At 41.1% G+C, this 15,253-nt stretch overlaps 1 protein-coding gene across 2 annotated transcripts in view; it reads left to right on the forward strand.

Annotated features, from left to right (window-relative positions):
- Positions 1–15,253, forward strand: part of Epac (Exchange protein directly activated by cAMP) — a 666,691-nt gene that overhangs the window by 345,533 nt on the left and 305,905 nt on the right. The gene's annotated exons all lie outside the window — the stretch shown is intronic.

The raw sequence follows: 15,253 nt of genomic DNA on the forward strand, positions 1-15,253 counted from the left end.
CGACGCGATACGAGACCGTCCTGGCACCAGCAGACGTGTCATTGCTCGTACGCGACAAACTCACCACAGCAATGTGTTCCGCGTTTTTCAGGAGGACAGATTGCCCCCATACAAATTGCATAAGGGGCACCACATACTACCCACGGACTTTCCCCTATGCATGGATATCTGCCAATGGTACGTGCAACGAACTCTTGCCATTCCAGATACCCAACAATAGTTTTGTGGACAGATGAGGCAATGTTCGCCAGGGACGGCATGTTCAATAGCCACAACAGCCACGTCTGGGACATGGACAATCCGCATGCAATCATTGTGCGCCATCATCAGCATAGGTTCGCAGTGAATGTATGGTGTGGCGTAGTAGGTGACCACTTGATAGGCCCGTACATTTTGCCCTCTACTTTGTGTGGTGGGAATTATCCAGTGTTTCTACATGACGTACGAACTTTTGGAAAACGTGTCACTGGCAGGTAGACAACGTATCTGGTTTCAACACGACGGCGACCCCGCGCACTTCGACCGGGGAGCCAGGGCCTTACTCAACGATATTTTCGGCGATCGTTGGATTGGCAGGGGTGGACCTTTACCGTGGCCACCTCGTTCCCCTGACCTCACACAACTGGATTTCCTTGTGTGAGGAGAAATGAAAGGGCTCGTGTATGAAACCCCTGTGGAAACTGCTGAGGACCTCGTTGCTCGTGTTAGTGCCGCTGCTGGGACAATTGGTGACATGCCAAAGGTATTTGCGCGTACCAGACAATCAGTGCTTCGCCGATGACACCTTTGTCTAGAAGTCAATGGCGGACATTTTCAACGTCTCTTAGTATACCGGTGTTTGTGAGCCCCTATCAGCACTACATAGTGTCCTTTAGTGAAAGGTGCAAGTGAAGATGCTGAAGATCGCTGTACTTCATACCATCGATCTGCATGTGCGGAGGTTGTGCACTTCTCAGTGGAATCCCTTCAAGATGTGCTGTGCCTGGAAATGTTACATGCCATTGTGTGCGTTTTCTCTCCATTCTCAGTCTTCATTCCTTCGAGGATTGCCCACTTTCTTTGGGGAGCTCTTTTGTAGTATATGTACAGCCTGACGACATGTAGCCATTGTTTAACTTTTGTTTTTCGTACTGCAAAGTAGTGTGTCAATATTAAGGGATTGAAAACGTTTTTTTTATGGTTTTCCCGTATTTGTTTCCATTTTGGATGGTGTCCCAGCAGTAGTGGGACATGCGACAAATTGGTTTCTTTTCTTCTTCGTACCGCAATATGAACCGTGTACAACAGGAGATTTGCAGTTATTTTCCTATTTCCCGGGTGTGGAACGGTGTCCCAGCAGTAGTGGGACATGTGGACATACGTCGTTATTTTTTACTGCCTACATTCGGATCTCAACATTATGTACAAAATAGTAGTAAATTTCCTATATTCTCCACAGGAGATTCCCCGCTTTCTTTGTGAGTCCCCTTGCGCAATTTACACTGGGCCTCAATTGCTGCACCATTGTATTCGTTAGGTACGACTTTCTTTGTATTCTTTTAATCCGACATTGATATATCTCTTCCTTTTTGAGTTATTGTACTTTAAAGATGGTGTGAGGCGATTTTCGCACTCCTGTCACTCGCAAACGGTGCCGATTTCGACATTTTTTCACATGGCAGTTTTTCCTTGTTTTTACTTGTCGAATCACCTGCCAAGCGTTGTAACAGGTATTTTGCAACACCCTGTATATGTTACTATATCTCTTTCCGCACATATGCACATACTAACACAAAGATAGAGAGAGAGAGGGAGAGAGATAAAAATTAAACAAAAGTTGGAGGCCAATGGATGGCATCTCGTAAAATGATTCGATGCCCGAAAATCGTCCGAAAGAGCGCCATCGTGTCCCTGCCTGTGTGCGCTGTGGCTCCATCTTGCTAAATGGAGAATGCTGGTCAAAAAAAAATGTCCGTATGTCTACTTTATAGACAACAGACAAATTATATACTTCTGGACAAAGAAAACCGGACACCTTAATATTTGACATCTGAATTGCAATGACAGGTAGCAGGTATATTACAGAATGTTTGGCAGATCATGTAGTACCATATGCACCATTCATAGGCTCGGACTTTGTTTATGCATTCATACTTAATTCAGTTTCTGCAACATTTTGTTAGCCTTCGAATCAGAGCTTTTATCGACCCATTGCGTTATCACAAAAAAATGCAAGTTTCCGGTTTATTTTGTCCAGCAGTGTATATTGCCATAATTAACATGGTCATTCAGTGTTGCAACCCTTTCGTGAATTATGGCCCACCCTGTATTCCTTCATGGAGATTACATGATTGATTGATTTGTTGTTTTAGGTCCACTTTATGTACAGTAAGGCTAATCGGGACTGGACCTACAGTTTAAAGTGGGATCCGAGCCACTATGTGTCCCCACTGGGTATCGAACCCGGGGCTCCTTGATTGCAAGGCACCGACGCTACCATTGCGCCATCGGGGAGTCCCCTCAAAAAGACATGAGGGGAGAACAGATTGAATGCTGTAGTTCAGTGTTGCAAAATATTTGAAAAAATCGTATCGTGGCTGATAATTTTGTAACTTCTGATTAAAATCAATACTGTCAAGTATTACTGGTGTTGGGTTAAAAATATACCCCAAACAGACTGCAAAGATTTAAAATTTGATGCAAACATTTTATGTGGCTACTTTTTTTTATGGGGAGGATAAAATTTACCATTAGTGCCAGAATCTGTCCCCACCCCCCTCCCTTTCCAGTAAGTTTGCACCTGCCAAATTTTGAGTGGCTACATGAATCACTTAAAGCCTTAATGCGACATTATAATACTCTGGACAACACAAGAAGTTTAGGAACAAACTGTCTATTACCTTGGAGCATGCATATTAAGAAGATCGCGGGGGGTTTACATTTTATTATATGAAGCCTCGGGAAGCAACTTGTGCATAGGCAGATCGCGTCTATCTCATGCGTGAACATTGCGAATGAAAAGTCGATGTTGTAAATAAGCTGTTTTAAGGCTATGTCTTTGTTTGCTTTGTGTACGAGGTTACTCGCCAAAGAATATTTTATACGTTACGTTTCGACACAGAGGAACAAGAGAAAACAAGCCAGACAGACAAACCAAATAGAAGGAAGTCTGTTGAATGTCTGACTCAATCTGGGTTCAGGACAATGTAAGTCATGAGAACACAGAAGGGGCAAGGAGTCTCTTCACTTTCTTGTAGCACAGAACAAACGATACTCTTTATTCCACCTAAATTTTTAATAATTTTCTTCCTTCTGTTTTCATAATCTGATTTTTTTTTCTTTCAGTGTGATTGCATAAGGGAAAATTAACACTGTACTCGTTTCGTTTCTTTCGAACCCTGCTGAATTTATAAACTCTTATCCCTATCTATATTTTATTTTATTTTTATTTTTAATTCATTTTCTTTGACAAGGTGTTCCGGGAGGCACATAGTGGTTCGGATCCCACTTTAAACTCTAGATCCAGTCCCGATTAGCCTTACTGTACTGTGTATAAAGTGGACTTAAAACACCAATTCAATCAGTTTTCTTTGACGTTCATATTAGATTCGAATCATACTTAAATACCAGTAAATGCACCAAATTCTTAACTTTTCCGTAGCAAATAGGACGAAATAAGTAAAAAAAAATGTAGGTAATACATTTGTTGGGAAATAGCTATTGATGGGGAACATACTTGTAGATTCAGAACAAAATTTATGAACACAACTGGAATATGTGTTTCATAATGGTGTCTACCAATCTGGTGTCAAGGGGTAAGGGGTGAACTTACCCATAGCACCTAAATGTCAACCTCTCTTCCACGTAGCACACACTGGACTGCATTTTGCAGACTAACAAGGATCTGGCGTCTGGAAACACTGTGGCACGTGCGTTCTGTTCATGTGCATTTTTGAATGTCTATCCATTGTATCTTATCACCATTCATCCTCATCTTCGCGATTAGCTGAAAGTGGCGGAAAAGCTAAGTGAAGTAGAACAAAACAATGAATGAAGAATCGGAGGAATTTGGCGCGGAAGGGAACCTGGTGATACGGTTCCCAGGATATTTCATGAAATGGTAGTTTTTCCCCTCTGTTTATCTTTTTATCTGATGCAGATTGCAAAGATCTGTATAAGGAAATGATGACCAAAGAGAGGTAAATACTTGTTATATCTTGAGATCCAACACTAGGTAAAGGGTAAGGAATGGCATGCTTTGGGACAGTCATTTTCCATTGTCCTTATTCACTCCAATGGATGTACCATTGCCTGGCTGTAAAGGAGATTTTACACCGACACATGTCGCATAAGGATCTCACCAATCGAACACAGGCTTGTATGGCCTGTCATGCTACCACGGTGCGAAACGTTGCTGATTGGCTCGTTCCCAATCCACATATTTCGATTGTCGCTTCAGTGTAAAATCTTCCGTGGGGTGGCTTTTCTATCTCTAGTATCTCCAACATGACTTCTGCTTGCTACTGTACATAAATATTGCTAATAGCCCCGTTTAGTTCGCTATACTTTTTGACACCAGGTGTAGTGCAGGTGCCATCCCAGTGTCAGACTGGCGCAAAGAAATTGAGAGGGGGTGGTTACCACACCGCGCTAGGACGCCAGAGGTTCTAGAATCGAATCCCGACATGGGTGTTGTTCGTGAATGTCCGTTCAACAATTTCATCATATTTTCACTGTTTCTCATTGTCGCGATTAGCCAAAAGTGGCAGAAATGCGAAGCAAAATAAACCAAATCAATCAAGGAAATTGCGTTCAACCAAGTAGACACTGTACCAAGAATAGCGATGTAGATTGAACAAATGCCTGTCTGCTGATTTAAATTCATTGGTTAGCACTTATCACGTTACCATACACCACACCGTACACCACACCGTACACAGCTCTAGAACGTAGTGTAAACGGTTGAGATACCAAATACACTACGTAACACTAAATAGACAAAGTAGACTGCTCAGTATTGCACCACAGACAAAGGTAATAGGCAGACATCGATCTCAGGTAGCAAACTGGTGCGTTTTTAAAAGAGCGCCTGCATGAAGTTCGTATATCCTCCGCTTGGAGGCGCTGGTAAATTTCAAGCAACCTAATACATTTGTCTGTGGTTGCACTTTGTAACCAAGTAGACGGTTCAGTGCAAAGACAGTCAAAAAGTGAAGCTAACTAACGTTACACGGGACTAATGTCCGCTCGATGAATTAGTGAATCTAAGTTAAACAGAAATGAGGAAAAGGAAATTAAGGTTGAAGCAGGAAGACATTCGAGATTTCCTGAGGGAGAAGACAGTAACTTCTACAACGTTGATCATTATACGCTTAATGGAAAACCCGTCAAGACTTTTGTCAACTTTCGTACAACTTCTTCAACGTTCCGCGCAAAGTGTCAAATTGCATATCTCCCAGGCTTTCCTTCACGTCTGTGCATATTCATAGAGGAGCTTCGCGATCTTAATATACAGGGTCTGGTCGTGTCACTCGCAGAAAAGGAAACTCGAGTGTGTGCGTGCCCTTCCCGGACCAATCTCCCTCGAAGGATCCGCCACTTTGCTTGCTTAGGACTTGCCAACATCGATCAGCTATTCTTCCAATCTCTCGAGACGTGGTTCTTCCTGGAGCAGTGAGCACGCTCCCTTCACCTAGGAGGAATCCCCTTTCCCTCTCTCCAATTCCTAAAAATAGATTATTGAGTGGAATCTGGAAGGAAAAGACCTGGAAATCATGTGGCTGCTGTGATACGTTAACCTTACGTGATAGCAATGAATATATATCCGTTCCTCTGCGATGAAGTGAAATATTTGAGATTTTGTTTTAATATTTTTTTAAAAAAAAATCTGTATAGAGCGTATAGATACTGTATCTCCAAACCGAGTTCGGACGTTCTGATGCCGCGGTAGCTCAGTCGTTGTTGACCTCAGTGGCGGAGTGGTTAGCACAGCGCACTACGACGCCAGGGGTCTCGAGTTCGAATCCAGGCTAGGACATGGATGTTTGTGTTTGTCCGTAATGTGAAAACCGAAAAATATAGTAAACATTGATGTGTAAAAGTTGAGAAAAAGTGTTAGATAGTGTGGGGCCCTAACTCCACACCCCCTGCCTTCATGGCGTGGTGCAAAGCACAGCGGAGAACTTAACTTTCTACAAACCTAGTATTGGTGAGGGGTTAGTGTGACGAACGCCTATCTAGAAGGTCACAGGTTCAGATCTCGCGGTGTAAGATGCAAACGTTTGCCACTTTTAATGTGGCTCTTATGCTAATCTACACAAATATTCCTGAGATGAACAAGTGCCAGAATATATAGAGGTAAACCTTGGTGTTGTTTTTCTTCTACTTCTTCCTCTTGGAGGTCTAGGTAACCAAAGCCCGTTTTGCGACTACAAAAATTGATCATTCAATCGGCGATAGGGTGTTCCTAAATTTATTTTCCCTTTTGGCCTGTATTTGAATAATTTTTCGAGGCAAACGGCTATCTGGCATCCTCAGAACATGTTAATACCACTTACTGATATTTTAAAATTTCTTCCACTATTCCTTCGACCTTCCATTTATTTCGGATTTCTTCATTTCTAGTTTTGTCTCGTAAGGTTACTCTACTTAAAGACCGCAAAAATCTCATTTCGGAACAATGTATTCTAGTTTTAACATGTTGACGAAGAGACCAACATTCGCTACCATAGGGTAACTTCGGTGAATAACGCCAGGCGGGAAACAACGCCATTTCAAAGTTTAAACTCTGAAAGCATGGACGCATGTAAAGTTAAGGGGTGACTGAACGTTGTGCGATAAACAATGGTGTCTGGTAGCATTGCTGATCAGAATGGTTGCCATTGTCGAGCCTTCATTTAAGAGAAACAGTTTGAACAGTGTAGACGTTTGAGTTGCGTTTCGAGGGAAAATGGTCCACATTTTCATCGCGCCGACAAAGGTGAGTGTTTTTCTATTGTAGGATTAGATTTTAAATGTTAACAATGCTGTACGTACAAAATATGTTTATTACGTAAGTGAATGATGTGTGTATGGTTTTCATGGTCGGTGTCGTAAGTTTAGAACAGTTGGTTAAACTGCAATCTGTTGTTTCGGGAAATAACGCCATCATCGTGTCGGGGAATAACGCCACTCAATTTAAACTCAAATTTAAGGAAATGTTGATTTCGAAAATAGGTTTATCCTTGCTCAGTTACTTTCGAGGCGTACAGATATTTATTCTCGGCTAATTTCCTCTTTCAGATGGCGAGGAAATGTAGAAATATACGGGCCAAATGGTCAGTAGATGACTTGAGGCAAGCTATGGCGGCCATCAAACAAGGGATGAAGATAGCATGTGCTGCACGTTCCTCGCAGAACTTTGAGGGACTGGGTATCGTGAAAAGACAAAAAAAAAACATGTTTTTTTCTAATAACTTACTACAGTAATTATTTTTCCAAGTACAGTTTAGTAAAGAAAATGTGAATATTTTACTTGTAATTAGGATAATGTGAATGTTTTACTTGTAATTAAGAACATGGCGTTATTACCCGACAGGTCTGGAAATAACGCCATTTTGCATTAACACAGAATTTAGTATTTTATTGCTTTCATTATAACAGTGCAATCAATATTTTATTATTACACAATAGAGGAAAGTTCATTCTCCTATACATGTAAGTTTCATGTTCCTAACAATAAAAATGTACGACTTCTAGAACGAAATGACCAATTGGTGACGTTAATCACCGAAGTTACCCTATAGAAAGGCCTGTTCTGAAATTTTGTTATGGTATCTAATTTGAATTTCTTTTTTAATTTATTTTCCAAAATTTATTTTCAGATTTCCATTTAATCTATTATAATTTTTCAAAATTCAAGAGATTAACAGAAGTTCAAATTTCACAAACTTTAGAATACATCTGCTATTTTGAAGGTAGAGATAAACAAGGGAATAAATTCCACCTTTGATAAACATTTGAAATTTGTGAAGAACAACATAAGATATTTTCAGTACAATGAAATCATATATGTTTCATAAACAAACACGTATTTCTTGAATTTGCGACATTTCAATACAAACACGGTATTTTTATCAAGCTGTGAATCTGATATTTGCTATACGCAACAATGGTGGTTTTCTCCAGTTCAACTTTAAAGTGTATGTTGGGTCCAGATTATCCTGTTTGTTGACTTTATGAGGGAGGGAAAGAGAGACAGAGAGAGAGAGAGAGAAAGAGAGAGAGACACGGGGGAGGAGGAAAAAAGAGGATATAAGAGGAGGGGAGAAGAAATTAGAGGAAACAAAATTTCTCTCCATTCTCTTTCTCTCTTTCTTTCTTTGTTCCTGTCTTTCTTTAAAAAAAGACGCAAAGTTCCGGCATCATAGGACAACTTCGTTATTAGTGCAGATATTGGAAAGGGGAAAGTTGGAAATTTGTGGCTTCCAAAGGAAAAGGGGAAAGTTGAAAATATGTGGTTTCCAAACTAATGTGCTTGAATTTTCGACTGGTACTAGCCTCAATGAGAACGGAAATGGCTTTATCGCTACACGATTCGTTCTGAAAGGAGCACTGAAGTTATCGGAAAACCATACTGTACTACAATGTACGTATGGATGTCGAAAAGTGGGGCAAGGGACACAATGAACCGTTATTTATCCACACACCCCAAAACACCCCCTCAAATTTTTCACAAATCCCCAATTTATGGCCATTTTGGCTCTTAAATTTCTACTTACAAACCCGTAAATACGAACTTACACACCCAGATGAAAAATTCTAGTCACCCGTCCGACGGACCTTCTGGAAAATGAATATCAAACAAAAAAAATATATATTGCACACATATAATTTAATTTCACCTATTGTAATTTGTTAATTACTATAATGGCGCTGTAGGATCATACGAGTAACTTCCAACTGGAAGTGTTTTTTTGGTGGAAATGCTATTATGGGGGGAAATGTGCCTCCACTCCCCCTTCGAAAAAATCCTTGCTTTCCCCTCTCCCTGGAGAAAAGTGTAGACGTTATGGTACCAGAGAAATTAAGAATTCGAGACAATAATTAGTCAAAAAGTAAAAACCGTGATCATGTGACACGTGTAGACACCTAGAAGATACAAATCACTCTCACATGAAAATCCGGCTACATTACGCGGCGTTCACTCTGCCACGTCAGGCGTGGGCACCCCTGGGACTTGTGATGTGAGGGTGTGTCTGCTAACATGTGATTCGGCATCACACGGCTGCTCAATTAACTGGTGACCCTAGGACTCGCCCAACACACATACCCGTGTAATGTACCAAGATATTCATTTGTGAGTGTATTACATTTTCTAGAGCTCTTGAGAGGGAAGGAGTTGCACGTGCCACATTTATACGCTTTTCACTTTGCCTCATCATCAGTTCTTAATTTACGTAGTACCTACAGTAAGGTTTCGGGGGTAACAAATGCTCCCTTTAAGAATGAAGCATATGGCAACAAGGCTCGTAACCTCTCATTGATACTCGTATCAGTGTACAGCCTCATCGGTGCATTCTGCGTTGAAAATTCAAGCACGTTAATTTGAAAACCACACATTTCCAACAACTTTCCCCCCTTTCCACTGCACTAAAAGCGGAATTGTTGTGTAATGCCGCACTTTTAAATTACCACGTATCTTACTAAATAGTTTTGGCACACCCCCTCCCAGGAAAATATTCTAATGAAGCCACTGCATGTGTGATATGTGTGTTTCTGAATTAGAAGAACCAAGTGATATTACCTACCAGTTGTTATGCCTTGTTGACAAATATTTTAGCAGTAGTGATACAAAAGAGTAAATATACAACAGGACCGGGTTTTAAGGGTACTCTGGGGTTTGGACTGCGACCCGGGGCTTTCATCCGCAAAGAGACTTCTACTATGGAATAACTGTTTGAAAAGTGCCACAAACTGACAAATGAGATATTTGAAATGTGGTTTGTGTGTAATATATATAGTTGAAGTCCTGCTTCGAACGACACTTCAAAGACAGTTCCAAAAGATCAGTTTCCCTCTGACAACCATATGTCAAGACCACGTGGAGCCCAGTAGATTCTCCTCTCAAACCCTTCCCACCAATAGCGTCCGTTTTGGGAATTCACAGTACTTGTCAAGTCCACGTGGAATAAATAAGATGTTGCCAATTCAGTTTCTTTAGAAATTTCATAACGTGAGGTTGCGGTTGCGTTATCTTTGGTAGTTTGTGTTGTGCTATTTTTTTTTTTAAATACAATGTTGATACCTTGGGAGTGTAACGTCGCCGTAGTTCGTGTTGGATGTCTAAGCACTGCCATAAATGTGATAACAGCGCTTCTCAGGAAAACAGGTGGTGGCTCGAAACTAGATACGCGTCCGGTCGGCTTCCTTTCTATCTATGTCAATGATACCGCACTGGCGTTCGAATCAGAACTTCAACTATACCTGGCTACCTGTATACCTAACCTAGCTATATAGGTTCTCGGTCCTGTCTTTGTTTAACCCGAACGTTATAACTGCTATTGTAGGTAGGGATAGAGCATTAAGTTGTTCTTAGGGTCTGTATACGTATTCATATACTAATAGAATAATAGTGGTTTTGAAACTTTTAGCTGTCGTGGCTCACCTCCGCTGCCAAAATCTGCACGCGCCTCATAATAATATACTATAATTACACGTGATGTGACCATGAAAGATCAATGCAAAATCTCTTAATGTGTTTATTTACTGTTGGTACACACACAAGTAATGAAGATATAATGTGTGAGATTAATGCAGTTGGTGTTGAATTTTTAATGTTTATAAGGTGGTGTCATTTCATTCAGCGATACGATATTAATGATAATAAAAGGATAAATGCAGACAGTAAGAAAAGCTGAATAATATATGTTAAAACAGGTATACAGCAATGTTTGGATGTTCTGATTTAATTGTAGTCCTGTTTCTACTAAAAATCATGCTCAATGCACAAATGCTTTCATCTGTAATCTTCCTCTTACAAAGCAACAACTTCCTCTTGAAGGCTGACACCTTGGCTGATAGGTGCAGGATTCCCTTGTGCGTACATTGTAGAGATACATTCAGAATATTTAGTTTGTGAAAAATATCAGAAAGATATGCCAGTTTCTGTACAAAGGCACTGTCAATTAGGTTTTCAGTATTGTCCTGGTTTTCTTCTGCAAGGTACAGTACCAGTGCAGTTTCTGTTTCAGTTTAAAAAAAAAACACTGGAGTGTATATTACTCATGGACAACCAACGTGAGTTGCAGTAATACAGAAGAACAAAGTGATATTCTTATAATTAAAACATTTTAAACTTTCAGAAACAAATAAATACTTTTTCGGAAGTTCTCGTGCCTCCCTTGCGAAACTTCGGCGCCTTCCGAAGGAGGCGCGCCTCACATTCACTGGACTAGAGTAAACCACTAAACTTGTTATCAAAATCTTTGAGTGCAAACTTCTCGTAATTTCCTGGGCTAAGACAAGCGCTGGGAAGCTTTTCCAGTAGGCCTGAGAATACGTGAAACTGTTTATTTCCAACCATATCTGGAAGCTTATTGGCTACTAACCTATGCATTATTCATCGTCGCGGTTAACACAGATTAACACAAAATATCCGAAATGCCACAAAATCTGAAGCTTACAATATGCCTATAACGCCAAAAACTAAACTTTGGTAACAATGGTTTTTTATTAGGTTCAGTATGTTATATATCTTTAATATGTTGTCATGTGCACCTAGTGACGCTTGACCACTGATAAGGAGAGGCCTCTTCGTTGCCCTAGCAACAATCCACGTATCTATCACGTGATCATTAAGCAGTAGCAGTTGAATTGTTATGATGAGCGCCTACTTACTCCCAATTTGCCAATAATAACCAAGATATTTCTGGAAACAATAAGCGAACAGAAGAAAACAGCTCGTTGATCTCGACGAACCAACAGTTCAACCCCCTTAATCAAAGCCTTCGTTCGCTTCTCAAGAAACTATTCTTGTTATTCCGAAATCCGCAGTGGGCGATCTAAGTTTATGCTCCGGGATAAAAGGAATCGATGAAGGAAATCCTGGCAACCTTAATGTCTGAATCGTCATACTTTAAAACTATACTGAATGTTTTCTTATTACTTAATACAAAAGTTACCATTCTAATTTTCAAATAATAGGAATGTTGTAAGTAAGTAAGAGCTATCAAGAAACTACGAATCATACAAAGTTATTTTTCTTTTTGGTAATAAAATACAATACAAATGAGAATTCATTATGATATAAATAGTAAGGGCAGTTCGATAACGTATATTCATGGGGCAATAACCCTTCGGGTTTAGGAATTCCAAATGGTTTGTCTAGTTACTTATAAATTATCCTCATTAGCAGTTTGTTCAGAAAACTAAACTTATAAACCGCCGACCTCCGTGGTGAAGTGGTTATCACAACGCGCTACGACGCCAGGGATCCTTTGTTAGATTCCCGGCCTGGGCGTTGATTGTGAGTGTCCCTTCATAAATTCCATCGTATCACTACTCATCCTCATCGTCGCGATGAGCCAAAAGCGGCAAATAAGTGACGCTAAGTAACAAGAATCAAAGAAAAATCAAACTAAATCAATAAAACATGGATATGCCAATGTTTTGAGGACCTCTTCGATGGCGTAGTGGTAACGTCTTCGCCTTGTAATCAAGGAGCCCTAGGTTCGACAGCGGATGGAGACATATTTTACACTGTCCTGTCCAGTCCAGATTAGTCTATCTGTGCATAAAGTGGTCTTAAAATGTCTTGATTAGTACCCATTGAACATATCTCAGTTAAATAGCAAATTAAATACATCTCCAATTTCTTTTAGAATATATGGTGTAACAGTAGATATAACCCCCCACTAACCCCGAATGGGCACGCCACTGATTCTAATTTTTTGCACTTTTGTTTGGCTCGGTTGCATGTGATAACCGGAAATTGTGGTACTGGAGTATCCAGAAATTGATTCATTTGGTTTATTTTACTTCGCCACTTTTGCCTAATCGTAAATGTGAGAGTGAGTGATGATATCAATGAAGGGACTCTCACGAACAACGTCCAAGTCCGGGCCGGGATACGAATCCGGGATCCCTGGCGTCACAGTGATCTAACCACTCCGCCACCGAGGTCGGCCCAGAAGAATTTGATAAGAGTGAGGTTATATTTCGTGTTTTTCATTGTGGGTACATTTTTTCTGTCTTTCTTCCTTTCTTGAGCCGTGGAAGCCAATCCCTACTATACTCTGTCCAGGGAATCTCTGGAGCGAGCGAACGAAAGCAAGTCTCTGCGCAAGTAGTGCCTCGAGAGGGCTCGACCAAGGACCACGTGCGAGTTAACAGGATTGTCTGGGGGGGGGGGGAAGCGACAGAAGCTCCCAGCTGTTTGTATCAACGCGTATACCAGGGTTCTTTAAGGTCCAGGGACCCATAAATTATAATGGGTTCTACTGGGTTCCGATGCACCGTATTTAAATTGATGCGGGAAAAAATGTTCCTGGACCGAATTGAAATTCATTCTGGGAAAAAAAATTCTGGACCAAATTTAAATTGATCCGGAAAAAAGGTTCCTGGACCGAATTGAAATGATTTAAATATGAAAAGGTTATATATACACTGTCTAAACTCATTTACGTTTGCTGGGGCCTCCCCGATGGCGCAGTGGTAGCGTCGTCGCCTTGTAATCAAGGGGTCCCGGGTTCGATACCCGGTGGAGGCACATAGTGGTTCGGATCCCACTTTAAAAACTGTAGGTCCAGTCCCAATTAGCCTTACTGTGCATAAAGTGGACTTAAAACAACAAATCAACCAACCAACCAACCAACCATTTACGTTTGCTGATTTTCTCTCCCAGTCCGGGATTGAATTTATTTACAATTCCTGGACTAGGGTTGACCGATTAAATGTTGCCTTCTAAAAATGAACCTGACCCACGAGAGAACAACAGCGTTTCGATTTATTCCCTGCGCTACGTTTTCTACAACCGCAGTGTGACATTCCAATGTTCAAAAATTCCCTTGTCGAAGAGTTACTGTACAAACGCAATGGACTACATTAGTGTGGCATTACGTTGAGTTCAAACAAAGCCGTCACGTGTTGCTCCGGCATCCGATCCAGGAACCGCAGCCAATAGGAACCGTCTATGAGGTAACATGAGGCTGCTGTGTTTCCAATAGATATTACAGCAGGGAACGGCAGTGCTGCTACAACCAAGTGAAGGAACGCGCGCGAGAGAATGGGGTCTACATGGAGAGTGGTAACGTGACTGCAGCGTTTGCGTTTCGCCCATTTCTAACTTGTACCTTAGATTCTCGAGATAGCCAGCACCTGGATTAGTCTTTCATGCTCACAAGTGGATAATTGTTTATCGTTAGGTCCGTATTCGATCTAAGTTGCGTATTGTTTCATTTCAATACGGAACTTGGACCCTATTTAAACTGATTCTAGGAAAAAGAGGTTCCTGGACCGTATTGAAATTGATCGAGAGAAAGGTTCCTGGACCGAATTTAAATACTTTACAGATAAAAGAGTTCTTTACGGTCCAGAACCCATTTACTCTTGCTGATTTTCTCTCCTGGACCGGAATTGAATTTAAAATTCCTGGACCTATAACAACACTGGTGTATACTGCTTCGCTCCGCCCACCTCTTTCCTATCTTTCTGCGCGAACTTGCTCCAGAGATTCCCGGGATTGGTGCATGGTGATCGTGTTATTTGATGCAATAGTTCAAAAGGCAAGAGAAAACAGTGCCTCTTGACAGGAACATAATTCCTAGGGACACCGTAAAATGCTAAAACTTCTCTAGAACTAAAATAACCCCGACACGTGTCACCCGTGTTTGGCCACACGAAGCGATCGATGCGCCGCCGTGGCTTGGTTGGAAGTTTCGGTCTACCGCTCTGGCGCATAATGTGAGCCTCCAAATCTATATTAATACTGGACTCTGTTGCACAGGGGATGTTGCGTCCGAGGTCACAGCGTTGTCGAGACTCGCTCTGAGATAGCGAGCAGGGTGGGGCCTTTTTTTCTCACCGTTGTTAACGAGCGTCCGGTCGCTTTGAGTATTCGATCGCAAGTAACATGGTCAAAGGAGAGTTATAAATCCAAGTACAAGGGGATTCAAAATTATTGTCGCTGTTTCCGCGGTCTATCAGACCGGAACATCAAAATAAGCGCACATATATATAATGTTGCCGGAACTTTTAAGTTTTATTTGCCAACGCTGCGCTCGCATCATTGATATCT

Source organism: Lepisma saccharinum, chromosome 4 (assembly GCF_977018435.1).
Source record: "Lepisma saccharinum chromosome 4, izLepSacc3.1, whole genome shotgun sequence".
In the NCBI taxonomy this organism is placed as follows: Eukaryota; Metazoa; Arthropoda; class Insecta; order Zygentoma; family Lepismatidae; genus Lepisma; species Lepisma saccharinum.